The sequence below is a fragment of the Nicotiana attenuata genome, unplaced genomic scaffold (assembly GCF_001879085.1).
Source record: "Nicotiana attenuata strain UT unplaced genomic scaffold, NIATTr2, whole genome shotgun sequence".
Lineage (NCBI taxonomy): Eukaryota > Viridiplantae > Streptophyta > Magnoliopsida > Solanales > Solanaceae > Nicotiana > Nicotiana attenuata.
Genome location: NW_017671444.1, coordinates 7,776 through 21,069, shown reverse-complemented (window position 1 = coordinate 21,069; position 13,294 = coordinate 7,776).

The following is a 13,294-nucleotide window of genomic DNA, read 5'->3' as shown; positions in this document are numbered from 1 at the left end:
TAAAATAGAGTTATTTAGAAAACATAGTGGTATATTATATCAAGTAAATTAGATGAGCTAATGACTATAACAATTTTAAAGACATTGCGGCTTCCTAGCATTAGAATTTTGAGGGTCCTCCTCAAAATTCTGCCCCAGTTTGGTGAATGATCCTCCGGCCGTTCTGCGTGTAACGAAGTTTGTTGGATCTGCTCTGAAATTTTGAGAATCCTTCTCAAAATTCTGCCCCAGTTACTTGACCGATTTCTGACTGTCTTGCATATGATGGCATCGGCTGGACTTTTTCGGAATTTTGAGGGTCCTCCTCAAAATTCTGCCCCAGTTTCTGGTTCTAGGGGAAATGAAGATTTTATTAAGATGTGACCGAACCCACAGGGCTGCCTACGTATCCCCTCTTAAACGGGAATCAGGTCAAGCGTAGTTCAGTTACATCAGATGAGGAAATGTAGACAATCTAAACATAGTATCTTTTGACTGCGTCTGAATTGATAGGTTTTGGCCAGACTTCTCCATCCATCTCTGCAAGTATAAGTGCTCCTCCTGTTAGCACCCTGCGAACCATGTAGGGACCTTGCCAGTTGGGTGAAAATTTTCCTTTGGCTTCATCCTGATGTGAGAAGATCCGCTTTAGTACCAGCTGCCCCGGTACGAATTGCCTTGGTCTGACCCTTTTGTTGAAAGCTCTGGACATTCTGTTCTGATAAAGCTTACCGTGACATACTGCATTCATTCTTTTCTTGTCTATGAGGGCTAGTTGCTAATTACGGCTCCTTATCCATTCTGCATCACTGAGTTCGGCTTCTCGTATGATCCTTAAAGAAGGAATTTCTACCTCCGCTGGAATGACTGGTTCGGTAGCATAAACCGGTAAGTAGGGAGTTGCCCCAGTTGACGTGCGGACTGTGGTACGGTACCCCAATAGGGCAAAGGGTAACTTCTCATGCCATTGTTTGTGATTTTCTACCATCTTCCTTAGTATCTTCTTGATGTTCTTGTTGGCAGCTTCCACAGCTCCGTTCATTTGAGGCCTATATGTTGTAGAGTTTTTCTGCTTGATTTTGAAAGTTTCACACATGGCTTTCATTTGATCAATGTAGAGATTGGCGGCATTATCAGTGATAAAGGACCCGGGAACCCCAAATCGACAAACAATACGATCCCTAACAAAGTCTGCGACGACTTTCTTGGTTACACTTTGTAAGATGCAGCCTCTATCCATTTTGTGAAGTAGTCGATGGCCACTAAAATGAACCTGTGCCCGTTTGAAGCAGTGGGCTCGATCAGACCGATGACATCCATTCCCCAGGCAGCAAAAGGCCAAGGTGCACTTGTAGCATTGAGTTCATTTGGTGGTACATTTATCATGTCTGCATGTATTTGGCATTGGTGGCACTTCTGAACGTACCGGATGCAATCTATTTTCATAGTCATCCAAAAATATCCAGCTCTAAGTATCTTTTTGGATAGAACAAAACCGTTCATATGTGGTCCATATGTTCCAGCATGTATCTCCTCAAGCAAACTGGAAGCCTCTTTTGCGTCAACACACCTTAACGGCCCTAGATCAGGAGTTCTTCTAAACAAGGTTCCTCCGCTTTGGAAGAAGTGATTGGATAGCCTCTACAGTGTGCGTTTCTCAGTATGGTTCACCTGTTCTGGGTATTCTCCTTTTGCCAAATATTCCTTGATGTCGTGGAACCAAGGTTTTCCATCCGTTTCCTCTTCAACATGGGCACAGTATGCCTGCTGATTATGTATCCTCACCGGAATGGGATCGATGAAATTCTTGTCTGGATGTTGTATCATTGAGGACAAGGTGGCTAGTGCGTCTGCGAACTCGTTCTGGACTTTTGGAACATGTTTGAATTCTCTCTTTGTGAACCTCTTCATCAATTCTTACACGTGATACAAGTATGGTAGTATCTTGGTGTTTTTCGTAGCCCACTCTCCTTGAACCTGATGTACCAGAAGATCGGAATCACAAATTACCAGCAACTCTTGTATATTCATATCGATGGCTAAATTGAGCCCCCTGATGCAAGCCTCGTATTCTGCCATATTATTGGTGCGCGGAAGCCTAAGCTTTGTGGATACCGGATAATGTTGACTTGTCTCTGATACCAAAACTGCTCCAATACCCACGCCTTTGAAATTAGCAGCTCCGTCGAAGAACATTCTCCAACTGTCATAGGCTTCAGCAATGTCCTCCCCTACGAATGATACTTCTTCATCAGGAAAATACATTTTTAATGGTTCGTATTCTCCTCCCACATGATTTTCAGCAAGATGGTCCGCCAATGCTTGTCCTTTGACTGCCTTCTGAGTTACATAGATGATATCGAACTCACTTAACAATATCTGCCACTTGGCTAACTTCCCGGTTGGCATGGCCTTCTGAAAAATGTACTTTAGAGGGTCCATCCTGGATATGAGGTATGTGGAAGTAATGTCTCAATTTCTGAGATGTCAATGTAAAAGCACAGCAAGTGCGTTCTAGCAGAGAATACCGTACTTCGTAAGGTGTGAACTTCTTACTCAAGTAATATATGGCTTGCTCCTTTCTTCATGTCTCGTCATGTTGTCCCAAAACACAGCCGAAAGCACATCTAGTACGGACAAATAGAGTAGCAAAGGTCTCCCAGGTTCCGGCGCGACTAGGACTAGTGGCGTGGAGTAGTATTCCTTAATTCTGTCAAAAGCTTTTTGACAATCTTCAGTCCAACTGGTCGCAGCATCCTTCTTCAGCATTTTGAAAATTGGTTCACATATTACTGTGGACTGTGCTATGAAGCGGCTGATGTAATTGAGACGTCCCAGGAAACTCATCACGTCCTTCTTGTTTTTTGGTGGTAGCAATTCTTGGATAGCTTTAACCTTTGACGGGTCCAACTCGATTCCTCGGGTGGCTGACGATGAATCCCAATAATTTTCCAGCAGGAACGCCGAATGAACATTTTGCGGGGTTCGGTTTTAAATTGAACTTTCTTAGCCTATCAAAAAACTTCCTCGAGTCTGCTATGTGATTTGTGGCCCTCTTGGATTTGATGATGACGTCGTCAACATACACCTCTATTTCCTTGTGTATCATATCATGGAAGATGGTCTTCATGGCTCTCATGTAGGTAGCCCCAACATTCTTTAGACCGAATGGCATCATTTTGTAGCATTACACTCCTCATGGTGTAATGAAGGCTGTTTTCTCTGCGTCTTCTTCGTCCATCCAAATCTGATGATAACCCGCGAAGCAATATACAAAGGATTGGAGTTCATGCTTGGTGCTATTGTCGATCAGAATGTGTATATTTGGCAGTGGGAAATCGTCCTTGGGACTTACTCTGTTTAAATCCCTATAGTCAACACACACCCTTACTTACCCATCTTTCTTTGAAACTGGTATGATGTTGGCTAGTCAGGTTGGGTACTCGACTACCCTGAGGACTTTGGCTTTGATCTGCTTAGTGACTTCTTCCTTGATCTTTAGGCTCATGTATGGTTTGAACTTTCTGAGTTTCTGTTTCACCGGCGGACACATTGGATTGGTAGGCAACTTATGAGCCACTATGGATGTGCTCAGGCCGGTCATGTCATCATATGACCATGCAAAAATATCCTCATATTCTTTCAGGAAACAAGTATATTCTTCTTTTTTTGACGGTGATAGGTGAATGCTTATGCGAGTCTCTTTGACGGTTTTGGAATCTCCCAAATTGATTGCCTCGGTTTCATCCAGATTGGACTTAGGTTTGTTCTCAAAATTCTCAACTTCTCTGACAACTTCCACAGGTATTTCATCCTCTTCTTCTGAATCACTATCCTTATATTGCGTTATCTCATTACACGTCACAGTCATCGGTTCATCAGGAAAAGTAATAATAATGATGTAGAAGAAGAAAAAAATGTAGAAGATAATAGTAAATACTAAAGAACAATGCATTAATTAAATTTTGAAAATATCTAAAACAAGTACGGCTCGATGATTCAAGCAATTATTTTGAAACAAAATACTGAAAATATCTTAAATGCCTAAGATGGCTATCAAGACAGGTCAGGCTAATTACCAAGCTACCCAGGAACTCGACGGGCCCCGGATGGTGTGGCAGTCCAATTCTTAAGAACAGCTCCCTTCTCCATGGTCTGAATGGTGAGGCCTTCTTCCTCCTCCTCCTCAACTATCACATTGCAATCCATATTCTCGTCTTCCATAAACAAATTCCTTAACCCAGCCAAAGCTTCATCCTCTGCGGATCCCCATATTGTATCGGCCTGGTGAAAAGTTTGACTCAAATGTGGCACTGGCTGCTCGAGAGGGTAATAAGGACCATGCCATGGTGGCGACCAATCATTATATTCTTGCCATGTGTATGGGTATCCCAGCCCAAAAGTTGTGTCGCGACGTTTCAACTGTATTGGTTTGGTAATGCCCTGGAGTTTCGTCCCAATCCCTTTGCCGGGTTCATACCCAGACCATGCCAGTATGCTTTCTATTTTGTTGCTCCACCACTTATCTTTCTCGATTGCATTGACATGCTCAAGGCGGTGATAAGTTTCTCCACCCATCCTTCTTCTATTCTCGACAACCGAGACAGTTTGACTGGTGTAAATGTGGTTACTTCCATCTCCGTGAATGATTACCTCCTGATGGTTCCATTCGAACTTCACGCCCTGGTGTAGCGTGGAAGCTACAGCTCCAGCGGCATCTATCTAGTGTCGACCTAATAGAAGATTGTATGTAGCAGATATGTCTAGTACTTGGAACTCAACGTCGAACCAGGTCGGACCCATCTGCAGACAAAGGTTAATCTCCCCAATCGTGGCCCTTTGAAACCCATCAAATGCCTTCACGTTAATACTTCCTGCTCGTATCTCATGGAAATCTTTGTCCAACCTTTTCAGGGTAGTCAATGGACAAATATTGAGGCTTGAACCTCCATCTATTAAGACCCTGGCGATGAACTTGTCTTCAAACTGTACTGTGATATGTAGTGCCCTGTTGTGACTTAATCCTTCAGGTGGTAGCTCATCCTCGTGGAAGGTAATCTTGTGACTTTTCAGTACTTGCCCTACCATGTTGGTCATCTCCCCACTGGTGATGTTGTTGGGTATGTAAGCTTCATTCAATACCTTCATCAGAGCACTCCTATGCACCTCAGAATTTTGTAATAGCGACAAGATGGATATCTGGGCGGGAGTCTTGTTCAGATGATCGATGACAGAGTATTCCCTTGCCTATAATTTCCTCCAAAGATCGTCTAGACTAGTTTCACTGACGGGTTGTTTGGTTGCAGCTTCCTTGTTTGTTCCTCCCAAATTTTTGGGTGTATAGATCCTTCCAGTTCTGGTCATTCCCTGTGCGGCACCAGATTCTTCCATCTTTGCCTTTCCTTTTCTCCTAGCTTCGGAAACGTAATCTCAGGGTATGGCGTTGGACTTGAAAGGAGGAGTGGGTTCTACTGTCACAGTGAAGCGTGTGGATACTTCTACTTCAAATGGAGCTGGTGTAGTCACAGGTGTTGTTACTTCATTTTCGAACGGGACTGGTGCGGCTACTTCAACTTCAACTAGCGGTTGTATCTTTACCACAATAGGAGTGAGTGTGACTGCACGTTTAGGGTCATCACCTTCCTGAATAAGCCCAATCGACCACTCAGGATCCCAATCTTCATCGGTTTCTATCACATTGACTCCTTCACCCATATGATCTGGGAGGGGATTGTTGCGGATATTTGGGGCGGCTTCTTTTGCTTGTATGACTTTGGTGTCAATCAGGGTTTGAATCTTATCTTTCAGGGTGCGGCATTCATCGATAGCATGCCCTTTCATGCCAGAATGGTATGCACAGGTTTTGTTTGGGTTGACCCACTGGGAGGAGTTTTCCATCGCAACAGCGGGAATAGGGCTGACATATCCGGCAGACTTCAATCTTTCATAGAGTTGGTCAATGGGTTCAGCAATAGGTGTGTATTGTCTGGGCGGCATGCGTTCAATATTGGGTCTGGGTTTTGGATAGCTTTGACGGGTTGGAGGTGAATGGTGAGGCTGGCTGGGTATTATAAGTGTGATAGGTGGTAGCAGGTTGAGAATATCTAGGAGGTGAAGGTTGGTATGTGGGTGGAGGTGTTTGGTCTGTGAGTGAAGATTTTGGCCCTTGGGCCACCATTATTGCCCCTACTTCTTTCTTCTTTGATATTCCCCCTGACGGCAATGCTTTGTTCGTGGCTTGCAATGCCTCGAAATTGGTCACCATCCCACTCTTGCTCCCTTCTTCAATCCTTTCCCCGAGTTTGATGATGTCAGAGAACTTGTGATTTTCGATGACCATTAACCTTTCATAGTATTGGGGATCCTGGGCCCTAACGAAGAATTAGTTCATCTGCTCTTCCTCTAATGTCGGCCTGACTTTTACAGCTTCTGACCTCCATCGAGTAGCATACTCGCGAAAAGTCTCTGTTAGTTTCTTCTTTAGATTCTGTATGTAGAAGACATCTGGTGCATTCTCTGTGTTAAACCTGAATCGATCCATGAAGTCTGATGCCATGCTTACCCAATTAACCCACTTCTTGGGATTCTGACTGATATACCAAGATAGGTCATCTCTAGTGAGACTCCTCATGAACAGCTTCATGCAAATCCTTTCATCTTTCCCAACACCCACTAGCTTATCACAGTATGTTCTCAAATGTACCTTCGGGTCACCCATTCCGTCAAACATTTTGAACTTAGGAGGTTTGTAACCCTCTGGTAGTTCCACGTCGGGCTGAATGCACAAATCTTCATAATTCAGACCTTCGATTCCTTTGCCTCCTTCAACACCCTGGACTCGGCTCGTGAGCTTCTTGAGCTCTTCGGCCATGTTCTTAATGAGCAGGTCCTTCTCGGCAAATTCTAGAGCGTATGATGTTTGTTGAGTAGAGTGAGGTAAGGTTTCCACGTATATGGGATTGTTTTGGTGGGTGCAGGGGGTTGGAGTGTAGTGGTGATCGTTAGTGGAATTTTGCGGATCAGGGATAGGTTGTGGGGTATTCTGAGGAGTATGGTAAGTGGTCTGTGGGCATTGGGTAGGAAGATGTTGGTGCTGAGGGGGAGTGGGTATTGGTGGAGGATTAGGATTTTGGGGAGGAGCTGTGTATTGATGGGGTGCATGAGGATTTTGTGGACGTGTGTTTTGAGGAGGTGCTGGATTTTGAGCATTTTGTTGATTAACGTTTGGGACGTTTAGGGTGAGGGAGAGGTTTGCCAAATTGCGGACCTGCTCAAGTTCTCCTTGCAATTCCAGTACTTTCTATTCCAATCGTAGGACCAAATCATTCTGCGCCAGAGTACTCCGACCGTCTGAAGTTTCAACATTCTCAGCGTGTGCATCGTTTTCTTTCCGGATACCACTCATATCCATCTTAGCTTTTCCTTTGCTTTTCAGATTACTCGGAGGAGGAGGAGGTAGAGGGCCTCTAGATCTATTATGATATGTTGACGATGCCAGTATGTGAGAACCAAACTTAGGGGATGGGAATTGTCACACCTCCCTTTTTACCTACACCTGTGAGGGTGTAAAGGAGTTTTTTCAATTAAAGGACGGTCGGAACGGGATTTATTATTAATATTCAGAGTCGCCACTTGGGAGATTAATGGTGTCCCAAGTCACCGGTTGAATCCCGATCCGAGGAAATTATGACTCTGTTAACAGTCCGCGAACCAGAACTCCGAGTGAGGAATTCTGTTAACCCGGGAGAAGGTATTAGGCACTCCCGGATTCCGTGGTTCTAGCACGGTCGCTCAACTGTTGTATTTGCTTTTATCTGATTCGCCTTTTATTTTAACCGCTTTTACTTTATGTCTTTTTAATAAGAATTGCAACGTCGTGAAAATGTATCTCGAACCACGTTACACCAGTGCACCCGTGGCTTTTGACGCATTTCGACTCCGTTGAGATTTAGATTTGGGTCACATAAATGTACACCCGCATTTCAGGAAGGTAATATTAAAATAACGCGCCTAAAGCAACTACGCGTTTGCATTATCTTTGGGGAAAACCATGAAATTCGCTAAATGGCACGTCCCGAAGTCTAAAATATTTTTAATATACTTAAGAGGGCCACGCAATGTATTATTTTTGTTTGGCGCGGCGCACCTCATTTATTTTAAAGCCAACCTAAAGAACTTCGATTTTTCTATTATGGTTTGTCTCTAAAAGGGGCCTAATTAATTAATGTTAGAAGATTTGGGCCTCAAGCCTCTACCATTCTGGGCTTCGCAATTGGCCTCAAAGAAGTTAATGGTACACAATTCAACAAGTGATTTGATTCAAAGTTAGGCATTCTTTTGGGCTTTGTTGCATTTTGGCCCAGAGAAGAGAATATCTGTATCAGCTGTTTAAGGATAAAAGGACATGGGGCTGTCCAGCGCTGGGCCATAATAACAGCCCAATTGGAGCCTCGAATTTCTCCAGCCTGTTGCCAGTCTTGGGCCCAAAACTAGAGCTCAAATTGAGTGTTCATTTCAATGAGATCTCATACGTTGGACTCCAATTAAAAATTAATGCAGCAATTTGTAAACAAATAGACAATTCAAATTCGTCCAAGTTGAACACCTACTTTGTTTCAAAACAAAATCCGTATTAGTAGTCTGATTTTATTCGAACTACATCATTGTGAAATTCAGTGAATCATCATAGACCCAGCATTCTCACTGGTTTCAATTGAATCAAACAAAACAAGCTTAATCAATACCCTTTATTTAGATCTCAAGCTACTATAATACTATAACATGAAATAGGCTAAGCCACAGTTATTAACGAAATAGACAGTCCATAGAGTCCAAATACAAACTGATCTATAATCTCATTGCTACAAATAAAATAATATTCAAATCAATCAATCATGCTGCACATCTAAATTAAAGGAGAATAACAGAGAACTAAATGCAGTGATAATCCAGGATTTGTTATTTATCTTCAAGCATGCTGTTCCAGGCATTACATACTACTGAGGCCAAGGATATACCTGAAGTATGAATCAAATAAGAAGGAAAGAAGTTAGCAGCAGTAGCGAGCAGATGTTTGACAGCAGCTCAAAATCGGGTTCACAGCTCAGCAAACAGTATCAAAACCAGTCCAGAATTGAATTTAGGGATGGACAGCACCAACAATCAACCAAATAAACTTGAATAAACCCAAATAGACTATGAACTAATCCCAGGAAAAGCAGAATGTATCAGAATTGCCTCAAATTGACCCAAACCCACTCGAGATACACCCAGGCACTACCAGAATGTATCAGCAAACAGACTATAGGCTAAATGATGCAATTCAGAAGTTAAAATTCAAAATTAACTGGAAATTTTCAATGGAACAGTATTTCTGAATTTTTTTTGTTTTTCTAGAGGTTTTCTACTGTTTTTGGGTTTTGAATATGAATTTCAAAAATCAGATCTGAGACTTAGAGAGAACTTTTTGGGGGGGGGGGGGATTTTAGAGCTGACAAACTTCTTATTCAAGGCACTAGAGGCTGCCTTTTATAGGCAAAGATGAGGGCAGCCCCCAATTTTCTATTTCCTCTTAGTCCCTATTTTATTTTCAGATTAGTCCTCTCTTTACTGACTTGTTTCTCAAGTTAACACACTAAAATTACTGAAGTTACACTAAAGTCCTGCTTTGGAAGGTCCTAGGAGATTCTAGTTTCAACTACCATGTGCTACCCAATCTTAAATGTCTAAGCTACCCTTGAATTCAACCTAAAATTACTAACACTAGTTGAACTATCAGCTATAATCAATCAAAGCTAAACTCAATTATCAAAAAAGATTCGAAATAAAATTAAACTAACATCACAAAACAAGATTAACCAAGAATCAGAACCAAAGTCAGAAACACAAACTCATGGAATCAAGAATAATCAAAGGCATAATCCAACTTATTGTATCATGAATTAAAGCTAACCTAATATGAACTAAAACGAACACTAAGAACAGGATCGACTAAAATCAGCATAAACCCTAAGCAAATTAATCATGAACAAAATAGCAAAAATCTTATTGAACGTAACAGTCACTCAAAAGAAAACAGAGAAGGAAAAATTAAGGAAATACCTAGATTTGAAAGAAAAACTAGCCATCCTAAAAGCTCGAATCCAAACTCGGCTTTTTGATTCCGTCCTCAAATAACATTAATCCTTTTGTTCTTAGCAAGAACAAATGAATAACGTTATTAGGAGACGGAACCATACCAAAAGCTCCAAGGAAAAGCAGAACAGAAACCTTGCACGCTCGAGTCTCGAATTAGACTTTTTCAGATTCAAAATTCGAGGGATTTGAATGGCATTCGAGGGATTTGAATGGCATTCGAACCGTTCGGCTGGGATTTGAGTGAAATTATGGCAAGATATGGAAAGAGGATATGGAGAGGCATCTGTGGTGTAATTTTGGGCTTCATTGGGGAATCGCCGCCGGCGGAGGCGATTTCCGGCCGGCGGCGGGCGGTGGCGGAAGAGGAGTACGAGGAAGATGAAATTTGTCTAGGGTTAATGAATATTTTTTCGGACATTTTTATTTAATCAACGAGATGGAATCACGGCCGTTAGATTAAAGGGAATGAAGGGCCAGGATTGATCAACGCCAAAACGGCGTCGTTTCGGGGAGTCGTTGAACCGGACTGGGTCAGGGAAATGGGTTGGGCTGGGTCCGCTTGATTTTTATTTGGGCTGAGGTTTGGTTACATTGAAATGAGCCCAATTTGGTCTCTTATTAAGACCACCCTTTTGAATTTTTCTTTTGCTTCCTCTTTTTATTTCTTTTAATTAATTCTTTGTATTTTTATATTTTCTGATTTTGTTAAAATGCAAAACTAAAGCTTAAACCCAAATTAAAATTAGATTTCCTAGTTTCCATACACTAATTCCTAATTTAAATGCCAACTAAGATACTAAAATGCAAAAAGGACCACTTTTGTTATTTTCTTTGTACTTTATTCTAAAACAACTTAATTACTAATCTAAAATGTGAAATTAAATCCTAAATGCAAAAATGCATATTTTTGTATTTTCATATGAATTAAAGTGCACAAATAAAAATGCAACAATTACCAAAAATGCCACAAAATTCACAAAAATTATAAAATACTAAAGAAATTGTTTTTTTTTGTTTGAAATTTTGGGAATTATTGCTTAGGGCAAAAATCACGTGCTCACAGCTGCCCCTCTTTGCCCGGAAACACGAAGAGTTTTCGTGCAAAGATAAGTGAGCGGAAACGAGCGATTTTTGCCCATTCGCATATTCCGTGTGAAGCATTTTTTAAAAGAGTTGACCGCGCCCTGCTTCAAAGGTTGCCTATATATCCTGGGCTAAACAGGAATCAGGTCAGTGTAGTTCGGGAATGTCTGGTAGCTGGGACTACCAAGAGCTGCGATTTTCTGCTGTTGCTGTTGCTACTGCTCGCTGACCTCCTTATTACACCGTGTCAAAATAAAAGAAGCTAGCCTAAGCTATTATCTATGAATTACAAAGGAAAGGTCCTATCTATGTCTTCAAACTTGCTCTTGTGTTGCCCTGAACTAGTATTTTCCACTGGAATTCTTGCGTTGTTGCCTTGCATTGTGAGCGGAGATGTTTCGCCATTCCTTCGAGTGGTGCTTGACTGCATATATGCCTCTAGTCTTCAGGCGTGCTCCTGATTCCTGAACTTGAATAGTATTCCCTTGTTCTCCAGGTGGGCTCCTGAATGCAACAAAATAGACAAACAAAGAAAATTTCTGCCCAGTTTGGTGGTTGGGCACATCATGTTATCAAATTTTAAAAATTAAAGGCTAAAATTGAATTGTACTTCCCTTGTTCTCCAGGTGGGCGCCTGACTGCTGAAGCTCGAAAAGTATTCCCTTGTTCTCCAGGTGGGCTCCTAATTGCTGAACTTGAAAAGTATTCCTTTGTTCTCCAGGTGGGCTCCTGACTGCAACAAAATAAACAAACAAAGAAAATTTTCTGCCCCAGTTTGGTAACTGGGTACAGCATGTTATCAAATATTAAAAATTAAAAGCTAAAATTTGAATTGCACTTCCCTTGTTCTCCAGGTGGGCGCCTGACTGCTGAAGCTTGAAAAGTATTCCCTTGTTCTCCAGGTGGGCTCCTGACTGCAACAAAATAAACAAACAAAGAAAATTTTCTGCCCCAGTTTGGTAACTGGGTACAGCATGTTATCAAATATTAAAAATTAAAAGCTAAAATTTGAATTGCACTTCCCTTGTTCTCCAGGTGGGCGCCTGACTGCTGAAGCTTGAAAAGTATTCCCTTGTTCTCCAGGTGGGCTCCTGACTGCAACAAAATAAACAAACAAAGAAAATTTTCTGCCCCAGTTTGGTAACTGGGTACAGCATGTTATCAAATATTAAAAATTAAAAGCTAAAATTTGAATTGCACTTCCCTTGTTCTCCAGGTGGGCGCCTGACTGCTGAAGCTTGAAAAGTATTCCCTTGTTCTCCAGGTGGGCTCCTGACTGCAACAAAATAAACAAACAAAGAAAATTTTCTGCCCCAGTTTGGTAACTGGGTACAGCATGTTATCAAATATTAAAATTAAAAGCTAAAATTTGAATTGCACTTCCCTTGTTCTCCAGGTGGGCGCCTGACTGCTGAAGCTTGAAAAGTATTCCCTTGTTCTCCAGGTGGGCTCCTGACTGCAACAAAATAAACAAACAAAGAAAATTTTCTGCCCCAGTTTGGTAACTGGGTACAGCATGTTATCAAGTATTAAAAATTAAAAGCTAAAATTTGAATTGCACTTCCCTTGTTCTCCAGGTGGGCGCCTGACTACTGAGCTTGAAATGTATTCCCTTGTTCTCCAGGTGGGCGCCTGACTGCTGAAGCTTGAAAAGTATTCCCTTGTTCTCCAGGTGGGCTCCTGACTGCAACAAAATAAACAAACAAAGAAAATCTTCTGCCCCAGTTTGGTAACTGGGTACAGCATGTTATCAAATATTAAAAATTAAAAGCTAAAATTTGAATTGCACTTCCCTCGTTCTCCAGGTGGGCGCCTGACTGCTGAAGCTTGAAAAGTATTCCCTTGTTCTCCAGGTGGGCTCCTGATTGCTGATCTTGAAATGTATTCCCTTATTTTCCATGTGGGAACCTGTAACAAAAACAAACAAAACAAACGAAATTTTCTGCCCCAGTTTGCACTAGGAAGATTTGTGAGTTGTTAGCAATATTGTAAACCACTTATACTACTGATGCAATGATGAGAGTAAACTAAAGACTAGATTAGGATGTGCGTCTCCTAGAGTAAAACCCAGTAACTTTGACTAGCAAATGCGTCT